A 25333-nucleotide genomic window follows, 5' to 3' on the forward strand; every position below is an offset into this window, starting at 1 on the left:
TGCAAGTAATGAGAGCTGTGTGTGATATGGTTGAAATCCTGTCCCTCGGCTGAGATGGAGAACTCACGTGATCCTGAGTGGGGCCCATTATCCCAACGGCACTCACAGGAATGCTAAGTCTGGCAGATATTAACTGGGGAACCGCAGCAGCCGGCAGGAGACGGAGGTCTGCCACCTTGCTGAACCCGCCACTTTGGGGGATGTTTTCTGATTTTTCCTTTCCTTGGCTTGAACATTGTATTTACTTCTTTTTGTTCATCCTTCTTTCTTCTCTTATGAAGTGAAACAACACATCCTATTTCCTCCATTCGTCTCTGCCTGGAAACCCCGATGTTCTCATTCATTTCACAACAGAAGGTGTTGCTTCTTTTGACTAAGTGCTGCACAATCCGCTTATTTATCCTCCTGCCTCCGTGCCAGGGGCTGGGCATTGAGAACACTCTGTAGACTCTCATCAGGCAGCTGTAGATAAAATAGATGGTCTGTGAGAAGTCGCTCAGACTCTCAGCGTGCTGCTGTATGCTGGAGAAGCCTTGCTTAGAGCGAGGGAAGCTGAGGACATGCCTCCATATGGCAGGGAAATAAGGGACATCGGAGGGAAGAAAGCCCAATTCACATCTGAATGTATGTAAAGCAAGCACTTCTACGGAACGGGGAGGAGTTGTGGTTAGCTTAAAAACCACAAAGGAAATGAAGGACGTTACCACTTTCCTCTGTGGGTGAAAGAGCCTCCTTTGGTGGATCTCAGGGGCAGTGTGAGATTGCGTCTTCCTGGAGGAAGATGTTGCTTTACCCCTGTTCAGCCTCAGAAGCACCATGCACAGCCGTCTGCGGTCTTCAAGAGTTTAGATTTTATTTTAAAGCGTACACAGGCTGGAAAGTACATCCATTTTGAACTTGTCCCAAACACGCTTCAATAGCAAAGGAGGGAGCTAAAGGTCCCTGGGAATGAAGGGAAGAGAGAGGCCTCTTGCTGAGGTACCTGCACTTTCCTGCCTTCTGGTCAACTCTCTTGTTTTCTTGATAGAGACCTTGTGATTGTTTTGATTCCGCAAAGGTTATTAGTAGTTCTGCCTTTCATTGGGGAACTACTGTGTCCTGGGTATTTTCCTTTTATTATTTCTGAGACACAAGTGAGAAATTGAAGCTTAAAAAAATGCCATTCAGTGTCATCCATTGACCTTGAACTTGTCCTTAAGGTGTGTTTGATGGTAACACAGGTGCTCTGTCTTGCAACTTTCAAATTTCAGTTTCAGAAATATTTCACCAATCAGTGGTCATACACTTAAAATTAAGGTTTCAAATGTGGTTAATTAGGAAGATGATCCTGGGCAAATTATTGGACCCATTTAAGTCTTATGCGGTATGGTATGTCTGGTCTGACAATTGCTTAGGCCCCTTTATTTGAGAATTGTTAGAACTGGATGAATAGCAAATATATAAGCATCACATATGCCTGGTATATAATAAACTCCCCAAGTGGTACCCAAGCCTTCATTGTGTATATGTGAGCTTCAACTTCTGAACAAAACTATGAAATATGAAACTGCTTAGGAGAATCTTCCATTTCCATAAACTCCCTCCCTGATTCCTGTTACTCTCACTCCAGAAAAGGGTACATTAAAGTATAAAAGACTGTTGTCCCTTGGAGGAGAGAAACCATGCCTCTAAACCAAGCAAAAGAGTCCGGGAATCTCATTCCTTCGAAGTTTGAAAGAGGGTGATTTGGGGTCTGCTGTTTGAGAGAAGATGGATATTAGAAGGGTAGGAGAAAGAGGCATCTGTGTCCCCCAGCCACCCTGTGCACAGGACTGGATGTGGCCTTTAATCTCCATGTTGCTTTTTCTAGATGCATTCACTGGAGGGCCAGTTGTAGATTCCAGGTCTCAGCTGCTTTTGATCAGAACTTTTTTTTTTTCTTCTGTGGTGATTTTGCATGAAGTTTAGACCCTGGCGACTCTCAGTTGCCTAGGTCTGTTTCTCATTGCAGTTTGGTCAGGATCTTACATCTAGGTTGAATTTAAAAATCTTTTATTTATTTCTTCACTGAGTATTCTGTTCAATTTCCAAATCTGGACATGTTTCCAGATTTTTTAGATATAGCATTTGTATATTTTCCTGATTACGAAAGTAATAGCCTTTCGTGATGGAGAATTAGAGCAAATAAGGAAAAAATGTAAGCCCTCACCAGGACAGCATGTGGAATACTACTTGGCATTTTTTTGCTTGCCCTCCATCTCTTCTCTATATATTCCCATCCCTATCCATGTATGTTTGCATACATACATGTTTCCAAAACTGGGATAGAAAAATAGACATTTTTGCATTCCATTTTTTTTTCATGGAACTTCTTGTCCTGAACAGTTTCTCGTATGCCATAGAATATTTTTTTACAAAAGATTTACATCTGTGTAATCGTTCATCATATGAATGTGCTGAGGTTTAATGTACCATTCACATCTGCCAGATGCCTAAAAACTTATTTGTATAAAATTCTGACTGAGTTTCCTTATTTACTTTTGCCTTATAAGTTATTTCCAGAAAAGGAATAATTAGAACAATGAGGAAAAAAAAATATGAACTTCAACTTTTTATTTTAAATAGGTGTTTGCTCCTGGTTATTTTGAGACTGACAAGCCTGTATATGGCCTTTTTCAAGCCTTTTAGTAAATAGCGTCACACTCCAAATGCTAGAAATGCTGTTTTACTACAGGAGTCAGCAAACTAAGATATGAGGACCCCAATTTGTCCTGTGACCTGTCTTTGCACAACTTGTGAGCTAAGGGTGGTTTTTGCATGTCTACATGCTTAGCCAAAACCCAAAAAGAAACCAATATTTTAGAATACATGAAAATTGTTATGAAATTCACATTTGATTACCTATAAAGTATAGTTGGAGCTCAATCATATTTCTTTTTTCACATTATGTTTTTAGCTGCACTGGCCACAGAGACAATATGGCCTCTAAGCCTGAAAATAATTACTGTCTGTCCTTTGCAGAAATAATTCACCAATTAGTGCCTGAGTGTGCAGTCCTCCAAGCTGCGTATCATCCATTGGATGGTAACGACATTAACATTAGACATCAGAATTTTCATATTCTTTGCTAATTTAAAGAAGTCAACAGAATTTTTGGGCTGGGGATGTAGTTCTGTTGGTAGAACGCTTGCTTAGAATGCATGAAACTCTGGGTTTGATCCCTAGCACCGGATAAACTGTATGTGCTGGAGCACACCTGTAATCTCAGCACTCCAGGAAGCAGAGTTAGAAGGATCAGGTGTTCGGTGTCATCTTCAGCTACAGAACAAGTTTGAGGCCAACCTGGACTACAAGGAGCCCAAACTAACTAACTAACTAACTAACTAACTAACTAACTAACTAACCAAGTGCTTACCAGGTGCCAAGCCCTCGTGGAAAATGAAACTTACATGTATTTCCTTTATTATTAGCTATATGCATTTTTTGTAACTTCAAGTGAACTCTTTCTTTTTAAAAAAGTTTATTTATGGTCCTGCACCTCCTCCCTGGGTCTTACAATCTTTCTACCCCCTCTTCCACAATGGTCCCTGAGCCCTGGGTGGGTGAAGTTTAATACAGGAGTTCTGTCCAAGGACCCACACTCTTTAGATTCTTATTTTCTATACTTTGGCTATTTTTTTTTTTTTTTTGGTGTTTTTTGTGGCCCTCTGTGTTCATTGCCCTCTGTTGCATGAGGGAGCTTCATTGGTGAGAGTTCAGAGATGTGTCAGTATTCTCTCTTACCCCCTTGTTCTACCCTGTTCCATGAGCCTTAGGTGTAGAGGTTCCATTGTAGATGTGTTACTTAGGGTTGGGCATTTCACAGACACTTAATCTCTGTGTGTAATGAGTTGTGGAACTCTGTAATAGCCTCCGTCTGTTGCAAAAGAAGCTTCTTTGATGACTGGCATACTGTCTGTAAATATAGTGTTACAGGCTCCTGGGACCTTGCTCATATGAACTTACAGCAATGCTGACAGTATGCACAAGACCCATGCGAACTTAAGCAGACAAAAACCCAGCACAGAACTGTGGAAACGGGCTGTAGGCCCCAATCTTAACAGAAGAACTATTGGGCAGCTGATCATTGCTGGGTGAAGAAGAGCTGATCTTTAAGGGAGTGAGTCTATATAGGCTGGCTAGACCACAGTGGATGAACTTTCACTGAGGAACATCTGGTAATACTAACGTGACTCCATAGGCCTTAACATAAATGGCAGAATGCATGAAATCCAGTGAGGGACTATGGGAAGATGCTGATGGGGAAGTGAGTATAAAGATGATTAAGATATTGTGTATGAAATGCACAAAAATTCAACAAACAATTACAGATTTTTATAATTTATTCATAATAGTATATGAGTGTTTTACCTGTATGTATATAAGTGCACCCATGTCATGTAATGCTTGGAGTCCAGAAGAAGGTGTCAGATCCCCTGGAACTAAAGTTGGATGGTTGTTAACTATTATGTGGGTGCTGGGAATCAAACCTGGGTCCTCTGCAAGAGCAGTCACTGCAGTCAACCACTGAGCCATCTCCCCAGCCCCAGAAGTGCTTTTTTTTTTTTTAAAGTTCCTTTTTATTACATTTACTTATTTGTTGGGGGGGTTTGGGGTCTTTTTGTTTGTTTGTTTGTTTGTTTTTGAGACAGGGTCTCCCTGTAGCCCCAGCTGGCCTAGAACTCACTATGCAGACCAGGCTGGCCTTGAACTCACAGAGATCTACCTGCCTCTGCCTCCCGAGTGCTGGGATTAAAGGCATGTACCACCACGCCTGGCCACATTTATTTATTTGTGTACACAAGTGTACAACTGCCACAATGTGTGTAGAGATCAGAGGACAATTCCCACCTACCACGTGGGTTTCAGGGATCAAACCTGAGGTCATCAGGCTTAGTGGCAAGCACCTTTACACACTCAGCTATCTTTGTGGCCCAAGAGCTCTAAAACATTAATTTATTTTCAGTCACATTTGCTGGAAATACTTTGCTCCCATCCGGTTGCACGCCTTTTAAAACTGTAAGTGATAAAATCATTTTTTTTGTGTTTACTCTAAAAACATCCTTCCATGTGGCCAAGTTTACATAAATATACACTTGTATTTTTTTCCATTTTTTCAATGGATTCATTTTTATACTTAAGTCTTCAGTCTTTGGGATTTTTTATTTTATAAGATGAGGATTTTAAATTTACAAACAGTAGCATAATTATTCCAATATTATTTGCTGAGTAATAATTTCTCTTCACTTATATTCACTTTGCTAAACTCTTATGTGTTATGGGACATGTTTCTGGTTCACATTTCAATTATTTTCAATTTGTGTGTGTGTGTGTGTATGTGTGTGTGTGTGAGAGAGAGACAGAGAGAGCGTGTATGTGTATGTGTGTATGTATGTACATATGTACGTGAGAATGTATGTATGTCTGTGTGTGCCTGTGAGAGTATATGTGTGTGAGCATGTGCGTATGTATGTGTGTGTGTCTCTGAGTGCATATATGTGTATATGTGTGTGTGAGTGTATGAGTGTGCCTCTGAGTGATTGTCTCTGAGTGTATATGTGTATGTGTGTCTCTGAGTGTGTACGTGTGTGTGTCTCTGAGTGTGTGTGTATGTGTCTCTGTGTGTGTCTCCAAGTGTGTGTGTGTGCTCTCACATTCATTACTGACTGATTCCTTATAAAATCCACTTTATTCTTTCTTAGTAGGTCTGCACAGGACACACCCAGGCTAGATTTTTGGACTTGTGATTTTTTTCTGTTTCTCCCATGTATTGCCCTTTGTGGTTGTGAATTTTAGTGGCTTGATCCCTTGTCTTCATCAGAAAGTCAGAAATGTAGCGTAAGCTCTTCTGTTGAAAGTGTGCAAACTCAAAGGAGCTGTCCTACAAACAGAAGTTAGGGCGAGGGCCAGGTCTTCCATGTGAACCAAGAGCCATGGAACTCATTCATAACTATTCTGGGTTATAGAGGCTTAAGCTTTGTAACCTCACAGGTTGGAGTTTTCTGGCCAAATAGCATCAACTGGCATAAAAAGCACAAATCTCCAGAAGGGGTTCCCAGAAGAGCTGTTACGTGATGCATGGCCCCCAACCTTCTGTTAACGGCTCACCCCAACCTGCCCTCAGTTCACAGTGGAGTTATTTCATTTACCAGGTGTGAAAATTGGATTTTAGCACAGAGGAGGGGAGTTATTACCTACCAGGTCTGCTCTTCAGGGGAGTGAAGATTGTGATGGGATTTATTAAAAGAGATTTGCTATGCATAGAACATATAATTAGAGGTATGTTCCTTTAAAACTGGATTTGCCATCTTTGTCATTTTAGTAGTGAATTTTCCCCCTTTCCGTGTTTCTGTCTGACAGCCTTTTTCCCTTGTAGCTTGCATACATCCTACCTAGGAGCTGAATATTTTATATGGCACCATTCTGCCAAGAGATGGACCTCAGGGGTGTGACAAAGAGGGGGGTGGTGGGGTTTGCTGGTAGTGTGGATTTGATATTTAGTGGAACACAGGATACTAAGAAAGAGAAAGGATGATAAAGTAATGTTTATGTTAATTAACTGCCATAGAGTCTGGGCTTCGGTTTGATGAAAGTGTTAGGGTCACTCTGAGACCCTCTAATGAGGGAACTCTTGAAAATCAAGAGTTTAGATTTAATTACCTGTTGTTAGAGGCTATAGAACTCTGACAGCCTCCAAGTTAGTACCTGGTTAACTACATCTGCTTTAAGAAGACACCTTGTTTACTATCGCGGTGAAGGGGTGGCTGGATTTATTATTGTTTAGCATTTCCAGCACACTTTGGTTCTTGCTGAGAGCTTTAAACTTATGCATATGGGTTGCTCTTTGCAGCACTCCCGAGAGATGAGTGGGTGATAAGTTTTATTATCACCTGCTTTTCCAACAAAACAGAAAGGGAGCTCCTGAGAAGAAAAGGGACTTGCCTGAGTTTACAGCTCACAGCTCCCGCCCCCTTGTTAGGGGACCCTCAACAAATGGCGAAAATTCAGCCTGTACCCACTGCCAGTGTGCCATCTGTGCCCATTCCTGCATCCCACCAACCACAGTGGTATGCTCACCCCAAATTAAAACTATCCCTTACCGGCTTCTCTATGCCTGAGTACTTTCTGCCTAAACAAATCACCTTCCTCCCGAACCATCTTAATGCTTTTCTCTTAAAAATCCTACTTTCCCATCACCCAGCTCAATCCCCTGAAGTCATCTGTGACTCAGCCTTTCCTCCCACTTCAGCTGCCCAGTGAGCCATGCAGAGCTTGCCACTCAGATATGTTTTACATTTGTCCCTTCCTTCCTCTTTCTCTGCCACTGCCACAGTTCTGTCCTCATTACCTTTACCTGGGCTCCTGGAATCAACCCCAGCTCAGTCCCCACACATTCCATCCTACTAAGTCCTTGGTTCCCCTAAGAAGGCTGTGCTCCTCCCATTGGTCCTGAATCTACAGTCTGCTCATGTGTTATAAGTGCGTCCTTCCTTTTCAGCCTTTTCCCAGGTCATGGAGTATCAAGAACATCAGTGGAGTTAGGCAAGCCTACCCTGCTCACAGAGGACCTGACTTGACAGGTCTACTCTGAGGTTTGAAACATCACAGTTATGCCGCCGGGTGACCCACCTACTCTATGCTTTCTGGAAGTATCTTTTGATTGTTCCAAAAGGACAGGATACAGAGTGCTTAGCATTGAAGCTACGTCCTTTCACAGCACAGTGCCATTCCGTAACTATTCCATCTCTTGTCTGGTTCCTCCACTACCCCTAAGCTCCCCACATCCTCAGAATAGGTCCCTTGGCATACCTTCAGTAATGCTATGTCTCTCCTCCCTCTTCCCTCTGTCCTAAACTTGCCCTGCTAGACTCAGCTCACCTGTCACTTCCTCTGTGACACATCCATCACCTTTGTAGATTCTTCCTAGTCCCCACAAGCTCTAAGTCCCTCCATCCTGTGCTCCCTTAGACCTTCCTAGCCCAATAGAGAAGCCAACAACAGTCACTAACTGACATTTACCTGTTTATCTTCAACCCTGGGTAGCGAATTTGGAAGGCTGTATATTGAGGACCTAGCATTAGCCTAGCACTGAGTCCAGACCCAGTCTTTCTAGAATACATACAGGAATGCATGCCTTTTCTTCCAAGCCATCTCTTCCCCAGAGCAGTCTCTGTGTGCTATGCCTATCTTGGAAAGCCCTGCCTCTTTTGAACTTGTTTTATCCTTGCTGCTAGGCTGCAAACACCCTTGAGGTGAGGAACCTTGGAGGATCTGGTTCCCTTATCCCTAATCCTGGTTTCTTCTCCATGGCCCCAGGTCAATAAACATTTATTTAATTGAATTGTAGGTTGTTGTGCTCAGCTAGCTGCTAAACAACCCCATTTAAGGGTTAACTAATAACACTCCTAGAAATTCTTCTCCTTTGGGGGCATTTGCATTTTAATGTGAGTCTTAAAAACCCAAAGGAAATGTTCCTTAATGGGGGGATTTCAGGCATTGGAGAGAGGCTTTTTTTTCCCTCCTTTTTCCTTTCTTGGTTGTGGTACCAGAGGAAAACTAAGAAAAGTTCTCCAGCCCAGGGTCCTTAAACTCTTGTGTCTTGGGCCCCCGGGGCTGGCGAAGCCTATGAACAGAATGATTTTAAGTATATAAAATTAAACACATAGAATTAAAAACTAGTTATAATGAAATATAATGCTCTAAATATAAAAATAAAATTTGTAATATAGTAATATGCATTAAAGCATTATTTACTAAAGCATTAATAAAGTCTACGAGAAAGTCTAATAACTACTGTAATTTTCTCATCGTGATGACTATTAATGGTATTTGGAATAGCTGTGATTCTACTGGCAAAAAAATCCAACATTCCTCATACCATTTTGGTCTGTTGTGTATATTCATTTGGGACAAGGGATGGAGTGTATGGTGGTGCTAGGATTCGAACCCAGAGCCTCATGCATGCGTGTTAAGCAAGCTCTCTGCCATTGAGCTACAGCCGAGCCTGGTTACATACTCATGACTGAAGGAAATGTTGAATTGCATTCAGAAGTTTGTGAAAGTAAAATTTCATCCAAGTTCTGCAAAGCAGTGGCCTAGCCTGCCCCTGAACTGACTGGGGTAGCCCTCAGGCCAGTGACATTCTTCTTCACTGAACTTCTTTCTCTACATTTCTCTGCCCCTGCCTGGAGCTGTTGAACTCTTACTTTTTACCCTTTATGTTAAAACCAAGGACAATAGTCCAAATTTGCTTCATTTACAGCAAAACCAAAAAGATTGTTTTGGTTTCCCTCCATCAGCCACTACGGTCAGGTTTTGGGATCACCAGTTCCCTTGCTCAGGAGGGGTCCTTCCCCCAAAGTCCTAAGTCTGGGGCTGGGCAGGGCTGGGAGGGTTTGCCCTAAATTCAGAAGTGGGAAAGCAGCTGGGTGTGGTGGTACAGGACTTTAGTCCCAGCACTTGGGAGGCAGAGGCAGGCAGATCTCTGTGAGTTCGAGGCCAGCCTGGTCTACAAGGCCAGCTGGGACTATAGGGAGACCCTGTCTCAAAAAAACCGAAAAAGAAGAAGAAGAAGAAGAAGAAGAAGAAGAAGAAGAAGAAGAAGAAGAAGAAGAAGAAGAAGAAGAAGAAGGAAAAGAAGAAGGAAAGCAATTGTAGAATTCACCCCAAAGTCTATGTGGGTGCCTTCTGATTTCAGAGTTCAGTATTAAGGTCAAACAGCTTGATTCCTGGGGCTGTCCTGTATCATAAGCTATCTTGGTGGTTGATGAATAAGTACCATTCTGGAAACATTCTCTAATGCAGATGATTTCTAATTTAAGTACAAGTGTTTGTGAAGTTCTCTTTTTAACGCAAAAATACAGGGAGAGTTTTCAGTTCATTCCCAGTTATCCTTGTGTATTTTAGTCTCTTAGAGGCAGGTTTCTAGCAGGCAGATTTATCCTAATATTTGGAGGACACATATCTCTGCTCCCAGTGAGTGATGGCTTCTGACTTCTTAAACTTTTTCCATTTGCAACCTCTTTTAAATATTTTATTTATTATTTTTATTTTGTGTGTATGAATGTATTGCCTGCATGTATCTAAGTGCACCAGTGTTGTGCAATGCCTGTGGAGGTCAGAAGAGGGCATCAGAGCCCCTGGAACAGGGACTATGGATGGTTGGTAGCCACCATGTGGGTGCTGAGAATTGAGCCTGGGTCCTCTGGGAGAATGACAGTAAGTGCTGGCTGAGACATCTCTCCAGCCCCCAATTTGCAACCTTTTGTAACCTGAGAAATTTTTATAAAACCCTGGGTGTATAGGTATATAAAACAGGCATACATATCAAACATTTATTAATAATTAATCATAAAGAAATTTATTTTAAAACAGGTTTTTATATACATATAATTTTATTATCTATTAAAGATGAAAGCAAATGTGCATACTAATGTAATGGATATGCTTGTTTATTTTTACATAAAGAATTAAATCTCGGCTTGATATTTGCTACTGAAGAATGCAGAGTATCTTCAAAGTTTTCAGAATTGATCAATATTTTTGGTTTTATAATCATCAATGTTGAGAGTGCCACCTCACTTTAATACACAATACAAAATGACAGAATATGTTTAAGACCATTTCAGAAATTGTTGGAAATTTTGTCTTAATCCCAAACTAATATTTGCTTATTGGCTTTCTTTTTTAATGAAACTCAAGTCAGCAACTCAAACAAGAATTTTTAAACCTCAAATATTCTAACGCAGTACACTTACATGCAGAGGAATGACAGCGGGAAAATATGAAAAGTCTTTGCTTTCCATAAACCACTACGTTTCTACAAGAGCAGACAACTTTGTATATACAGAAGAAAGAAAAAACAAACTACTTTGATTCATAACGTAGGATAGTCTTGAATCTGAGCTGAAGTGTCTCAGGCACCATTCTTTTATAAAAATATTTTATTTACTATTTTTGTTTCATGCGTATGAGTGTATTGCCTGCATGTAAGTGCACTCGTATCATGCGATGCCCACAGAGGTCAGAAGAAGGCATCAGATCCCCTGGAACTGGAGTTATAGACAGTTGTTAGCTGCTATGTGGGTGTTGGGAATCAAACCTCAGAATCACTATTGTAGATCAGGCTGGCCTTGAAGTCACAGAGAGATCTACCTGTCTCTGCCTTCCAAGTGCTGTGATTAGAGGTGTGCACCACCACACCCAGCCCTTAATTATGTATTTGGTTGAGATGGGCATGGTGGCACACGCCTTTAATCCCAGCAGTTGGGAGGTAGAGGCAGATGGATCTCTGTGAGTTTGAGGCCAGTCTGGTCTACATAGTGAGCTCTAGGACAGCTGGGGCTACAGGGAGACCCTGTCTCAAAAAAAAGACAAAAAAAAATGTATTGGGTTTTGAATTCATTTTTGGTTGTTGTTCATTCAGAAACCTTTCGCTATTGCCTTCAGTTACACTACATGGGGCCACATAGTCTAAGCAGCTGGGGCTTAGAGAAAATAAGTAAGATTTAATTTGAGCCAGACATGTTATCAGAATGAGTGAGCCTATGTTAGCCTAGGCAAATTGTTATAGTCTTAAATTTTTTTATGATTTACTGTTTATGTGTGTGAATGTGTGATGTATGTATACATGTGCATGCATGTGTATACATGCTTGTGCCTGTACATGTATGCTGAAGCCAGAAGAGGGCATTGAATATCCTCCTCTATCTATTGCTCTCCACCCATTCCTGTGAGTCAGGGTCTCTGCCTGAACCTGGGGCTCTGCTTTCTTGACTAGGCTGGAAGACAGCAAGCCCCAGTGATTTTTCCTACTCCCAGCCCCTCAGAGCTGTGGTTACAGACATGCACAGGACCTGGCTTGTTCTGTGGGCATTAGGATCTGAACTCTAGTCCTCAACAAGTGTTCCTAACTACTAAGCAGGCCTCAAATCATCATTTTACAGGTAGTAGCCCTGAAGTGTTGCCTTTGGCATCTTCCCATTCTATATCCCCTTTCCTCTGAAGAGCTCACCAGGCATTCCCCCCTGCATCTCCAGCTTCCTCGCTCACCCACCATGGCATCTCCAATCTCATACGAATGGTTACTCCTAACTCTAAAGTTTAACTCCATTTCTTCCTTTCCAAATCAGTTTCACTTTTCTAAAATAACTAACTTACTGAAGTATCATAGGTAAGGGTGCGAGTCAATGTTCTTTAAAACAATTGTTGTAAATTTGGAATCATCATCACCTAGCTTTAGAATGTTTGCTTTGCAGGGCATAGTGACACACACCTTTAATCCCAGAACTTGGGAGGCAGAGGCAGTCTGGTTTACATAATAAGTTCCAGGGCAGCCAGAGCTATAGAGTAAGAAGACCCTGTCTCAAAACTATGACATTTTTCTAAGCCATTTGCTTCATATGAGCTCTACCTGTGTGTAGAGTAGAAAGGGTGGTTCAGTGGATGAGTACTTGCCTAGCCCAGGAAATGCTCTGGGCTCAAGCCCTGTACTACCAAAAAGAAAAGAAATCCCCATTTGCAGTCAGTCCTCATCCACACTAATCACTTCCTGAGCAGATTTATCTTTTCTGAGTATTTCATGTACGTGAAATCATGCAGCATACAATTTTTTGTTCTCAGAGCTTTCACTTAGCATAGTAGCTTTGAGATACATTCATACGGTAGTATATCGGTGGTTCATTTCTTATTGCTGAATAATAGTCTATTGTATAGACACACCACACTTTGTCTATTCGTTCATCATTTGAACATTCATTGTGTCTAGTTTTTGACTATTAAGAACAATGCTGCTAAATGTTCACATACAGGTCTTTGTGGAGGCATGTTTTTATTTCTCTTTAGGTGGACACCTAGAGGCAGAATTGCTGGATCACAAGAAAACTTAAGTTTAACTTTCTAATAAATTGATATTTAAGGTGGCTGCACCATTTTACATTGCCATATAGCAAAAAACGAGACTTAGTTTCTCCCCTTGCCAACGCTTCATATTGTCTGCCTCTTTTCATTGTAGCTGTCCCCACTTTGTATGTGGTGGCAGCTCTCTGTAGATTAGTAGCGTTTTTTTTAACCCTTCCCATTTCTAACGACAATGCCCCCTTTCCACCTGTTTTTTGGTTTGACTCACTATGTTGAACAGATTGGCTTTGAGCTCACACAGATCCACCTGCCTCTGCCTCCTGAGTGCTGGGATTAAAGGCATGTGCCTTCATATCCAGCCATCCTTTCCACCAGTTTTAAGGCTAGAAATAAATTCTACAATCCTCTTTTCTTGCGTTAATGTGCTGCAGAAGTGAGCTGCTACTGCACTGCTTGGCCAGTTCTCCTTTGCTGGGGCTGCATCATTTCACGTCCAGGTTTCTCTGGTCTTCAGCTGTTCTCCTGGGCAGTTCCCTCCTCAAACCTTCCCTTCTGAAGCTGCAGGTGGATAGTTAGAACAGAAACATGCAAAGGGCAGGTGTGGATGTGACACCAGGGAACTTCGAACTACTTCAGCAGGCATGCTCATTGTCATGTGACCTTGTACTAGTCTATAACTTATCCGAAATTCCTTCCTTCATTAACCTCTCTGAGCACTGGTTTTCTCAGGTGCAAAGTGAGCTAACAATAGAACCTGAGTTAGAGAATTGGTCTATAATAGAACCCATCTTACAAAGCCCTCAGCACAATGCCAGGTATATAGAGAGTACTCAAATCAGCATTGGCTTAGATTGCTAATGTTTATTATGACAATTATTGCTCCTTATAAGGGAGCCATCTTCTAATCCTTTGCATGGTTTTCATAAGGATCCCATGTGGCTGTGAATATGGAAATGCTTTGAAGAATACTACCCAAATTGCAAGGGTGTTATTTCCACGTGTGTTTCCTTTGATCAGGACAGGCAGTGCAGGACAGCAGCAAAAACACAGATTTTTTTTTGTTGTTTTCATTAAATTTTGTTGTATTTCATACAGAATATCTCAAACAATCTGAATCATCTTTATAGCCCCATCCCCACCAGCACCCTCTCATAGCACCCCCACTAGAACCTATATACTCTATCCTAGGTATGAAGACTCACTGTATCAAGTCAGTGTCCCCAGACATTCCTCAGTGCAAGTCCATCCACTTGTAGTCTAGTCAGAGCCCTCTCATCTATCTATCCAAATACCTATCATTTTCTTTTCTTCTTTTTTTTTAAACAGAGGATAGGGTGCAGGTTTATTTACAGAAGAGTGGGCGCCCCCCATTTATGGCTGCCCTAGAAAGTCCACACTCAAATATAGATCCTGTGACTTCCTGACAGCCACAGAACATGTTGAGAGAGGTGCCTCCTGGCATTCTCGGCTTATATATCCTTAGCCCCTCCCCCACATGCAGCTAAGGTCTACTGATTGGGTGGGAGGGGTAACCGACTCCCCCTTGACTCCTTGATGAGCATGGGAAGGAGGTGTGACTATAACTTGCTGGCATAGTGGTTGGAGGACATTTCCAGTTAACACTCCACCCCTTCCTCCAGCTCTTACATTCTTTCTGCCAACCTCTTCCACAAAAGTCCCTGAGCCTTGGAGGGTGTGGTAGGTGTGAGATGATCTTCCTCCAATTGTGACAAGGCACTGAACTTTTGGGTCTCTGCATATCAGTTTTCCATGGGCTGTTGGCCCATTTCAATGGGATTCCATCTACTTTAAAAACACAAACAGCAGGAAGCAAGAACATCTAAACAGAGGCTGCTATAATAACCTATTGGTGTAAACACAAATGCTTGGACAGTACTTTAGCAGGTGTATCACATCCATCTAACAAAACAATTGCAGTGGCTTCCCCACCGGGGCCTATATTCTCCCCTGCCACAGGGTGTTGGTCTGGTCTATAGTACCAGATGTGTGTTCCACCTCTCAGAGTGGGCATTTTATCTGATTGAAAATTTGCTGGTGGTACAGCTCCACTATTGCACCAGCAGGGACATCTTGTTTGGTATGTTTATAGTGCAACACACAGGGTCCGATGTTGGAATTATAGGGGACAATTCTCCCCCAGTCATCTGCATATCACCTTTTGGCAAGATGAAAGCTACCCATTCAGTGCAGGGAGTTTCCAGCTTAGTCCAAGCTTGATTTCTCCCTCTCACATCAAGCAGTGTCTTCAGCAATAGGGTCCCTCCATCCACTTCCGGTGTACAACCAACATTATTGGCAATTGCCTTTATTGTTTTGGGGACCTCCAAGGCCCCTCAGCCCAACAGCTCATAGGGGGGTAACCCACCTCTGGCACTGGGATTTTCATTTAACAACTTTATTGCTTCTGGAAGGGCTTTGTTCCATCTCCATGGGGTTCCTTCTGTGCCTAAGGCTTTTTTTTTAAATGTGTATCTGAAGAATTTTTTCCCCTTTATTCCCATAGTTCTTTGTATAGCCCCCCATTAACTAACCCCTTTTTACATATTTCTCCCTTAGTAACACCTTTATCCTACTATTCTTCTCTCTCGGTTCCCTCTTTCCCTTTACCTCCCTAGTTTCCTTCCATTTTCTTGGTTCCTGCAGTTGCATCAGGATATGCACTCACTTAAAAAGATTTGGTGCTATGATCCACAAATGAGGGAAAACATATGTTTTTTGTTTTTCTGAGTCTGTGTTACTTCACTTAGTATAACACTTTTTAGATCTATCCATTTGCCTGCAAATTTCATCATTTCATCTTTCTTTACTGCTGAATAGAACTCCATTGTCTAAATATACCACATTTTTGTTGACCACTCATCCTCTGGCTCTTACATTCCTTCCATATTCCATAGGGGTTGTGAGAGTATTGATTGTTTCTTTTGCTGTACAGAAAAAGAAACTTTTAAACTTTTTAGTTTAATGAGGTCCCACTTGTTGATTGTTGACCTTAGTTCCTGAGCAACTTCTGTCCAATTAAGAAAATCTTTTCCTACACCTGTATCTTGTAGGTTATTGCCAATATTTTCTTCTAATAGTTTCAAGGTTTCCAGTTTCACATTGAGGTCTTTGATCCATTTAGAGTTGAGTTTTGTGCAAGGTGAAAGGTAAGGATCTAGTTTCGTTCTTCTACAGGTGGCGATCCAGTTTTGCCAGCACTATTTGTTGAAGATGCTGTCTTTCCTCCATTGTGTGTTCTTGACACCTTTGTCAAATATCAGGTTTGGGTCTTCAGTGATGAAGAACACAGATTCTGCCACTAGCCTAGCATTTAAATCCTGGCCTCCTCACCATTTAGCAGCTGTGAGGCTTGGTCAAGTCATCTGTCCTCTCCATTTTGATTTCATCATCTATAAAATGGGTATAATTACAAGTCACAGCCCAAAGGATACTGTAAAGATGGTAGCTATTCCACAAGCAATATTCAGTCAACTGTAGCTTTTTTTTTTTTTTTTTTTTTTTTGGTCTTTTTGAGACAGTGTCTCCCTGTAGCCCCAGCTGGCCTGGAACTCACTATGTAGTCCAGGCTAGCCTTGAACTCACAGGGATCCACCTGCCTCTGCCTCCCAAGTGCTGGGATTAAAAGCGTGCGCCACCATGCCCAGCATTTTGTTTTTATTTATTCATTTATTTTTATTTTATGTGTATGAGTGTTTTGCCTATGTGTATGTAAGTGCACCCATGTCATGCAAAGCCCACAGAGGCCAAAAGAGGACGTTGGATTGCTAGAACTGAAGTTACAGAAAGTTATTAGCCACCATGTGGGTGCTGGGAATCAAATCCAGGTTCTCTAGAAGAGCAGCCAGTGCTCTTAACCACTGAGTCATCTCTCTAGCCCTCAGCAGTTTCATTTTTAAAAAAGAACTCACAATGGAGAGAAAGAGATAGAGAGATGAGAGAGAAAGAGAGAGTTGAGAGAGAATGCACAAGTCTTTAATCTCAGCCTTGGGAGACAGATAGGCAGAGCTCTATGAGTTTGAGGCTAGCCTGGTCTACATATTGAATTCTAATGAGACTCTATCTCAAAAGACAAACAGACAAGCAAAAAGAATTTACAGCGCACCCTACTTACATACTTGTATACTTTGTTTAGTATAATTTTTAATTAATTGCCATCTTATTTATCTAGCTGTACCCCCTATTGACCCTCCCATGTGTATCAAAGAGAGGGTGCAATGTAGATAGATCCAGCTCCACCTCAGACTGACCTTGGTTTTAACCTCAAGTTTGCCACTCTTGTGGCAGGATTTAGGAGACCCGCTTACCTCTCTGAATAAGAAAGGCTCTTCCACTGTAAAACAGTTCATACCTCATGGGGTCATATTGTGTATTAAGCAAGATAATATAAAACCTTTAGGCAAGTGCTTGGTCTGTGTTAACTAGTCTGTAAGTGGCAACTGTCAGTCTTATTTCTAATCCACATTGTCATTCCACTTTCTGACACACAGCAACCCCCACATACACACACACACGCACACACACGCACACACGCACCATGTTCTTTTTGGTGTCTGTCATGACTCCTTGTCTGTCCCTTGTGGTCATTCTCTTCCTGGAGCCTCCAAATCAGTTCTCACAAGGAAGGCCAGTTCAACCTCTGATCCTTCATGACAGGATCGCTGTTTGCTCTGGACTCTACGCAAGCCTTCTTTTTCTTTTCTCTGGAAGTCTTACATATCTGTAATTCAATTAAGGTGTTAATTGTGACCAAACTGTTGTTGTCTCCTCAGCTGGATAGAGGATTTCTTCAGCTTCAAATGCAGCTCTTTCCATACTTAATTTGGCACAAACGATAAATGAAAGAGCAAACATGTAAAGTAATAACAATTTCGAAGCAGGGGTTCCTTGGTCATCTTCATAGTGCCCTCAATTATTTGGAGTCAAGACTGATCTTGGGCAAAATTATTTATTTCAAAGCAGAGCAAGAGTGGAGAAAGGGGTGGTTGATAAAGACTCCCAAAGTCAAGGTTAGTACTGTTTATGTTAGCAAAGTCTGTCTTTATTGGTGCAAATGACCTTGTTTTAATTTTCCTCATCATTTTTTGGTATCACTCTCCAATTTCAACCCTTTTCTCCAATCCTAGAAGGATCACCCTCAGAAAGCCCTCTGAGTATCTCTCTGGCTTCTATTTCTGAGGAAGACCCTCCAAGTTTTAGAATTAGCATTTTCTTTCTTCCTCACAATACGCCTTCAATATAGTTATCAACTAAAGAGGATAAGCCATTGACCAGACCATGTCTTAGAATAAAAGAGTTAACCCTGTACTGTGTTTCCTCCAAGGGCTTGGGGAAGTGATATCTTAAATCCAAAGGTATGAATTTCTAATGGCAGAATTCAAATGCCTATGTCAGGATCCTTAAAAAAACGCCAATGAGTGAGATTAGGTGTGAGAATGAGGGGAGTATTAGGGACCTTCTCCGTGCCCTTAAAATCTCACCTCCCACCAATTCCATTTTGGACACTCTGGAGACAACCAAATGTAATAATAACCAATGTTTATCGGGTACCTCTTTTGTGTCAGGCACTACTTGTATGTAGCTACAGATAGTCACTCATTTATTCCTACAATGCTCTAGGAGGAAAAATATCATCATTACTCCATTTCATGAGGCCTAGCAGAGAGAAGTGATTTTCCTAGGGTAACACAGCTTGCTACTGACAGAGCTGGATTTAGATTCGGCCGTCTGATCAAGGGTCCCTTCACCCAGAAACAGCTCTGTTGAGTCACTGCATAAGCATTTTAGGGAAGTGGAGGAACAAACTTCAAGAGGAAAACCTAGATGTCATCACAGCAGACAACGTGCTGTCCTTGTCCTGTATGTCCCTGCACGGAGAGCCTGTCTGGATTAGCCTGACCTTCAGCTTGCCTCAAATGCCTCCACCTCCATGAAGCAGGATTTATTTATCCCTTCCCCCTCAAATAATGTATTTCCTCTGATTGCCATTTTACTTTTTTGCCTCTGCTCTGCCATTTATTTATTACCTCCTTTCTTGCATTGTGGCTATTTATATACATTGTCACACAGCTGAGCCTTTGCACATTGCTGAGTCCTTTGCTTAGCTGACTCCTACGCATTCCTTAAGATTCTGCTTGGGTCTTTTTGTTTTCTGGAGGTCTCCTATCTGCATAGACTCCTCTCCTCTGCATGCCCCCAACATCTGGTATTTATCCATATCAATTATTATAATTGATTATAAATGTTTGCTTATCGGTATTCCTAACCAGGTAGATCCCAGATCCCAACATCAGGGAAAATGTCTTTTGTTCCCTTTTATATCTTGAATCTTCAGTACTTTGCACAGGGCACACAGTGGGCACTTACTCAACATTTTTATTTTTAAATGAATGAATTCTCCATCCAAGTCTGATTGAACCTCAAAGATAGAACTGAATATCTGATTTTTTTTGTTTTAGTATCTCAAGATGCCCTGCTCTTAGTAGATGCTTGATAAATATAGCAATGATAAATGATTCAAAAACAAAACAGGCATAAGTGTCTGCTCTCAGGTTCTGGGGGAGGACTGAGACCCACAGTAAGAGCTATGTGAAATGAAAGGTTGCATGTTTGGGCTGTGTTTTCAAATCGATGATGTAAACAACTGCTACTGAAATTAAGTGAGAAAGAAAATAAAATGATTTTTGCCTGAAGCTTCTTGCCTAAAAACTATAATCCAATATTAAAACTCAGGTTCACATGACTCTAAAGCCAGTATATTGCTGTTATGCCATAGTGTCAGACTCAGGGTAGATGGTGCAAAGAACCACGGTGGCTTCAATAATTAGACTTGGCTAGAGGAACAGGCATCGCATGAACTGTAATATGTTTAAATAGCACCTTTAGAAAGATCTATTTGGAAAGAATATCTAGAACTGATTGGTGAGGGGAAACAATGGAGGCAGGACTGCCTATTGTAGCAGTTCAAACTTATAAACAGAAAACAATAAATTGATTTAAAGAGGAGTTTATGGACACAAGTGACTAAGAAGATTCAGAGAAGATGTAGAGTCAGGATCACCTCTAAAGTTTTAAGCCAAAGTGAAAAGACAGGGGATTCAGAAGTGTGACTTATTCTTGAAAGATGGTGAATTTGTTTTTGACCTATGAAGTTCCTCTCAATGAGCAAGCTGAGTTCCTAGAAATGCAAGATCAAATTCAAGTGAGAATCAAGCTAGACCTTGAATACCTGGGTTATATGCAAAGAAGTAATGACTGAACTTGGGAAAGCAAGAGAGAGAGCCCAGGAAAATCAGAGCAGGAGAATAAAAAAACCAAGGACCTTAAGCAACATCTGGGATGAAGGGACAGGTAGAGAATTTAAGTCACTAAAAAAGACACAGCCACAATATCATCCCTTTTAGAATTGAAAACCAATTGAAGAAAGCTGGGCTGGGAAGTACTAGATGGATCTGGAAGCTAGGTTTGGCTATGTTGAAGGCATGTTTTGATAGAATGATTAGAATATTTACAGACTAGGAAACAACTGTGGTGGCAGAAAATGTAGGTTACCTTTTGGATGAATTTGAATGAAAAGAGGAAAGGGGGTCTTGCTATGAGATTTTACTAAAGCAGAAGCAGAAAGCCAATGAAAGGTAGAAAGTGTACAAGGATCTTCCATGGTGGGATGAAATGGCAAAATCAACCTTGCAATATAGAAGTATGGATCAAAATTGGAATCATTTCTGTGGAGAATGACACAGACAAAAATAATATATAAAAGAATTGCTAAGTAGTAAGTAATCAAGTTCAGTTTCAGTTTTATTGCCTGGGTTTGGGATCAATATCTCTGGTTTCAGATTGCTCTAGTAATATCTGGCAGCCCAAGAGCAGAAACAAAGTATGCGTACACATGAGAATAGAGACTTCCACTGTGGAACAGTGGGTTGTCAAAGGTTCAAGGACAGCAACATGGCAAATGACAGCAACCTAGATGCAAACCTGGTGAACATAACACTGAAATGGCTCGAGAATGAGCAATTCCAGAGAAACTGAAATGAGGTTGATTTTGTGGAAAGGGAAGAGTCAAAGAGCAGAGAGGTAGAAGTCGGCAAAAACAAAATAGGTATATCGGAAGGACAGAATTCCTAGGAAAGTATATAGAGGTAGCAGAAACACCTAAGATTGTTGGGAAAGCCATTGAGAAATAAAATAATAGATTAGTGGAAACTGACAAGTGGGGTGGGGGGAGTAGTACCCTATGGAAAGACGTGAACTGGTATGAAAGTTGAGAATGCAGCTCAGTGGTAGAGTACTTGCCTGACATGCATTAGTCCTTAGGTTTGATCCCCCCACCCCTGCAAAAATGGTATGAAGACAAAGGGATTTGGGGAGAGATAGTTAAGTCACAAGGAACAACATAGGCTTCTCTTGTTAAGCTATGGTGGACTATAGGTAAATGGGGAAAAATGGAGAGGGAAGGTATCAGCACCATGTTGGGCACTTCTAGCTCAGGAAAAATAACAGGCTGAAGGTTACACAGCTTGAAAGCTTGAATTAGAATTGAAATAGAATGAAGGTAAAAGGCATACCAATATATGTGGCAGGATGACAATAAGGCTGGGTGGTACCTTCTCAGAGGATCTGTATATCACCTCACAGGTCCATCAGAGCTTCACACAGGGTGATGCCCTCTCTCCAAAGAGTGCCTATGGCTTCAGGGGAATCTACAAGAGGGATAGGAGTGCGAACATTGATTTTTTTTTTTTTTTTTGAGAAGGGGGGTCTCACTATGTAGCCCTGTCTGGCCTAGAACTCTCTATGTAGACCAGGATGGCCTTGGACTCACAGAGATCCACCTGGATTGCTTCCCAAGTGCTGGGATTCAAGGTGTGTGACACTACCATTGATGTGGATCTTATAAAAGAGACAATTAGCTCTCAATTTTCCAGGGAGCGATGAGGCTCTGGGGTTTTTCCAAGGATCTTCATGGAGAGTTGTTTCTCTTTCATGGATAGCTTAAAGAAGGAATGTCTACGTGCTAGAGAGATGGTTTAGTGTTAAGACCACTGGCTGCTCTTGTAGAGGACCCGGGTTCAGTTCCAAGCATCCACACGGTAGCTCATAACCACCTGTAACTCCAGTTCTAAGAGATCTGATGCCGTCTTCTGACCTCTGTGGACACTGTACACATGTGGTACATTTATATACATGCAGGTAAAACACTCATACACATAAAAATAAATAAATCTTTAAAAAAGAAGTAATACTTAGATTAGCTCATGACAGCACTGTGAACGTGATGGGATGTCATTCCATTCTAGCCCGGCATTTTCAGTCACTGTCACTCTCAGTGGTATCCCCTTGGTGTTGAAATTCGTCAGCTTTGGTTTGAACAGTGAGGTAGATGAATTAGTAGTGAGCTGGCACAAACAATAAGAACCCTTGAACAAGTGGAACGCTTCCATCACGGCAAGAATTTGTTTAGGCTTCTTGTAACCCTAGCACCAGCTGGCTGAGTGGGCTTAACTTTTCTTAGACTTAATCATTCCTAAGGTAGATGTTCTCTCCTACAATAAGTAATAAGGAATGAGCAGTTCTTAGGTGTTAGGACAGTGCTGTGAGGGTTGGGATGGAGTTCTAGTCCCTTACAATGAGTGTAATGTTAGCAAATCATTAAATTTCCATGTCAAAATTGTCATCTAAGAAACATGATGGAGTTCTACCCAATTACAATGTTTGAGGATGTTTATCAAGAGCTGAGAAAATGAGAGCACTTGTTCCTTTAACTTGGAAATAGACTGTCTAGGTGGAAAAGACTAAAGGCAAACCCAAGTAATAACACAAATGCTCTGATTCATTGAAGAACTAAGAATCCAAACTAATATCAACCATCCTTATAGTACACTGAGTGTTTATCATCCTTATGTTAAGCATATTTCAGTGAGGAAATCAAAGCTAGGTTTCTTTAGTAGGCAAAGCGTTTATTTTAAACAATTTTACCATTTTGGGGGGAAAAAGATTTCTTAGAGTTTCTAGAGTAGCAGAAATACCTTGAGGTTTTTATTTATAGGGTGCTTTAAAAAAATGACTGCCCCATTATCCATTAGTATTTATGCACGTTAGACCCTTGTACATGAAAATGGACCTCTTTCTCAAGTGAGATGAGAAGTTAGAGAATTCAGAGGGTAAATTCTCTAGTAAAAGAAACTATTGAATACAATAAATATTTAAAAACACATTTCTATCTCATGTGTAGTATAGCTAAACTAACATTATATAGAGATGTTAACCTTCAGATTTCCTGATTTTCAGCGTGCTTAAATTCTTGGTATTATTGCTCTTACCCTAGTGTTGTGTGCAATGTTCATTTGCATTTTCCTTCTCATTCCCTAAATAATTTTGAACTTTGACACAAGGATGCATGAGAGCTTAATGCCTAGGGGGAAAAAAAGTTAAGACTTTTTATAAAGTGCATTACTGTCATAGTCTGGCTTTTAGCTTTGCTGACTAGAGGTGTCTTGATTCACCATATCCAGCCCAGCCCTGGACTTATTTTGGCAGTGGTTTCCTTTTTGAGAACCAGTGTGAATCCTTTTTCACCTGCATTAGACAAGTCCCTAATGACTCTTGGATATTTCTGATTTGGTTGACCTTTCTTATGTCCAAACATGACTTTTCTTCCTCCCTTTTTTCACAGAAGTTCTTAGCTATGTTGATGCTAGTATTCTACAACCAAAAGTTGACCACCACCACCCCCAAAAAAAACTTTATTTCTTGTTTGGAATCCTTCACTTGCTCTTAGATTTATATTGCCTATACCTACTGTACTGTTCTGTCCCTCTTTTTAAAAAATTTATAGCCTCAGTCATAACAGAACATAAAAAGAAAATGTCTTGCCACAGGTTTTCGAAGATCTAAGTTGGAGAAAATGGTAAAGAAACTCACATGACCAGTCATGAGTTTTAAGTGGTTTGGAGAGCAGTGAATGAACTTGATCATTTCGGATTCTCTTGTACCACCCTTTACAAGAGCACTATTCCTTAAAAGGGTAGCACAAGGAAGACTCCCTATTTATGGAAAGAGAAGTTGAAGTAGAAATGGCTATCCTGGTTAAATCCAAGGGTGACAGAAGCAAGAACAGAGGATGTATCTCGGTCTTTTTGGCTGTATTGTCCTCATCCACCTTCGCGGAGAATATGCGGTGCATTCTAAAGTAGGCAGTGCATTCTAAAGTAGGCAGACTTCACTCACTGTGTTAGAAAAGCTTTGGGCCAGTGCAGAGTTGCAGAAGATGAAGACGAACTCGGAGATCAGTAGTGTTTTGTGGGGAGGGCTACGGAGGCAGACTGTAATAACGGTTGGTCACCCCAGCAGTTAACAAGGGCCTCACAAATAAAGAGTAGCCAGAATCTGAGCTACGTGCGTTAACCATAATGTCTGGCAATTTCCTTCTGAGAAAAAGTACAATCTAATGAGCTACCTCTCACTTCACGGGGGACAGTGCTATACTGAGACCTTCTGAGCAAAGCTCTTCTGAAAAATTAGGAGCGCGATATTGCGGTAGGGAAGGGATCAGGGGCCTGGGCAGAAGGTACCCTCTGGGGACCCTAGGTAGTGATGCCCAGGCGGGGCGGGGCGGGGCTGGGCCCGAGGTGGAAGGAGACCTTGCACTAGCCACCAAGCCTGCAGGACCCAGGCGAGAATCTGCTTTGGAGAGAAGAGTGCAACTCAGGGGGGGCTGCTCTCCAGAGGGAGGAAGACCAGCATCCGTAAAGGTAGTGCATACCCGGAGAAGGGGGGAAACTGGAAAGAGGCAGGGCAGAACTGCATCCAGGAGGGGTGTGAGTTGGGGACGGGGGGGGGGCGACTAGGCCCGGACCTGAGCCGCAGCCGAATGAGCAGAGACCGGTTCCTTTAGCGGCTCCCAATTAGTTTCTGTCAAAGATGGCCAAATTCCACGCTGCCCTTCCGTCCTCCGCGCCTTTTCTAGCCCCCTTCGATGGCTTCCAGTCCTGCGGGAGGCCGTAGGGAGTCCGGGTCAATGAACGTGGGAGGAGGGTGGGGGGGAAGAAGAGAACCTCCCCGCCACACCTCCCACCCCAGGGTCCTTCGGGAGGATCTTTTAGTTGGGAAAGAGGGCTCTGCGGCTTTAAGGCGGGGGAGTGGGCGTCACCCTGAGCCCGGGTGACGAGCAGCGGCTGGACAGGGGCGGGGCCATGGAAATCAGAAGGCGGTGCGGACGAGGCGGGCCCATAGTAAAGCGTTGGACCGGGGGCGGGGCTCAGAGTGGGCGAGGCGCGGGCGGCACCTCCCGGAGAAGGCACGGGAGGGGGAGGCGGCGGCGGCGGGCTGGTACCATCGCGCGCCTTCTGGGAGGGGGACGGGTGCCTTTCCCCTGGAGGGGGCGGGCCCTGGCGGCGGGGCCGGCACCGAGGCGGGCAGGGGCGGGCCTCATTCC

At 42.2% G+C, this 25333-nt stretch overlaps 1 protein-coding gene across 3 annotated transcripts in view; it reads left to right on the top strand.

Moving 5' to 3' along the window:
- The window catches only part of Bcl9 (BCL9 transcription coactivator), a 90790-nt gene that overhangs the window by 39034 nt on the left and 26423 nt on the right, over positions 1-25333 (top strand). The gene's annotated exons all lie outside the window — the stretch shown is intronic.

The sequence above is a fragment of the Nannospalax galili genome, unplaced genomic scaffold (assembly GCF_000622305.1).
Source record: "Nannospalax galili isolate Female #2095 unplaced genomic scaffold, S.galili_v1.0 scaffold693, whole genome shotgun sequence".
NCBI lineage: Eukaryota > Metazoa > Chordata > Mammalia > Rodentia > Spalacidae > Nannospalax > Nannospalax galili.